We start from the raw sequence: 1,692 nt of genomic DNA on the forward strand, positions 1-1,692 counted from the left end.
AGCCGTGAGCCAGCTGCTGCCTCGGCCTGAGCAACGGAGTCCCTGATTTAAATAAATAAATAAGACAAATATAAAAGCATGTTACAAATGTAACAGGTGGAGCCGGTGCCGTCTTTGTTTCACTTAACAAGCCCTCACAAGGGGCTTCCTGTGTGCCAGATGCTGCCTTGAGCGTCATGCAGGTTCGCTCGTTCAATCCCAGCATTCCCAGAGGTGGAGTGCCGTCCGCCCCGAGGGCCTGCCCTCTCCCACTTCCCGGTGCCTGGGAGATGGGGCGTTTTAGACTGAGTCTCGGAAGACACTGGTAGGAGCCTGGAAGGCAGGCAGGACGGAGAAGGCAGGGCATTTTGCCCGAGGACTAAGTCTGGCCTCTTTTTTGCTTGCCTAAATTAATTTTTTTTCCCCCACAAGTAGGACTTTTTATTTGTCACGCTGAAAGCCTGGATGTTAAACGGATTCCTGGACTGGTGGTTTATGTCCATCAGCTCGTTCAACCTTAACACCTGTCTCGTCCCCAGTAGCTTGTCCAGAACTGCCACCTTCACCACGCAGCTCCGTGAGCTTTCCCAGTTCAAACTTGGGCTTCTTCAGCGTTTTTACTTTTCCAACAAAGACATCATGAAGAGGATAAATAGACTGGCAGGCCTTTTCTATGTCTTTTCCAATGCTGTCCGGAGCCAATTTATTGACCACTTCTTTAAAGTCATTTGTCTGCACTTCTTGGGTCACGATTTCCACCATTTTCTTCCAGATGTGGATTTGGCGGACCTGTCGGTGTTGAGTGTAAGAGGTCTTCCGTGTCTAATTGTTGCATTTTTCAGCCAAAGCAACATAGAACTGACGAAGCAAATAACCATCGGTAGTCCTGACATCAACATGAGCTTCAGTCACGGTCTGCCATTTTTTGACCGTGGAGCACATTTTGCGCTGGGTCAGGTCCGTGCCATGGAAGTTGGCCGGGCAGTTTTTGCCCTGAATGTCTCCAGTGATCAACGTGAATTTTCTAAATGCAGCTTCATCCTTCTGCAGATCGGCAAGACTCGCTTCAAACACACGACCCTTGAGGCCACTGGATGCAACTTTGGTTCCTCGCATCCTGGTGACCGGCGTTTTGCCAGTTTCTTATTGTGAACATAGCAGGTGCTTTCACATCATCCCAGTCCTTCTTAGAAAACAAATCAACCGCTTTCCTCTTGGCTCCCTTTTTGCCACCTTTCGTGAGGTGCTTGCTCTTGCCTATCGCTGTGGTGCCACTCAGAGAGCCAAAAGGTCTTGTCTCAATTTCTACCTAGGAGGCTTGGGGAGTCTTGTCTCACAAAGTCTCACCGATGGGGTTTCATTACCCTACTACCCTATGTGCTGAAGTTTGTTTTCCAACCTGACTCTGGCACAACATCACATAACAAATAAAAAAAGAAATCAAAGTATCTTATGGCCCTGCAACGTGGTCTTTCCAGGACTCCCAGACTCCAGGAACCTTGTAAGACACTTATCTGTCCTCTCTGAGGTCTGCCACCGATAGGTCTTCAGTCCACATGTCAACGAACATGAAGTCTTTCTGCCCCCTTATCGCAACAAAACGTCTCTACTGATTTCCAAAATTCCCTAGAATTACAAATTACCAGTCAAAAAGTCCTTGAATCCACCTATGACCTGCAAGGCTCTACTTGGAAATGTCCCTCCTTGCTGGGC

The 1,692-nt window shown here is 48.3% G+C and overlaps 1 pseudogene; it reads right to left on the bottom strand.

Annotated features, from left to right (window-relative positions):
• Positions 1–447: 447 nt before the first annotated feature.
• LOC103249419 lies at positions 448–1,242 on the bottom strand (annotated as a pseudogene).
• Between the last annotated feature and the right edge of the window lie 450 nt (positions 1,243–1,692).

Source organism: Carlito syrichta, unplaced genomic scaffold (assembly GCF_000164805.1).
Source record: "Carlito syrichta isolate Samal-C Ts95f unplaced genomic scaffold, Tarsius_syrichta-2.0.1 Scaffold120484, whole genome shotgun sequence".
Lineage (NCBI taxonomy): Eukaryota > Metazoa > Chordata > Mammalia > Primates > Tarsiidae > Carlito > Carlito syrichta.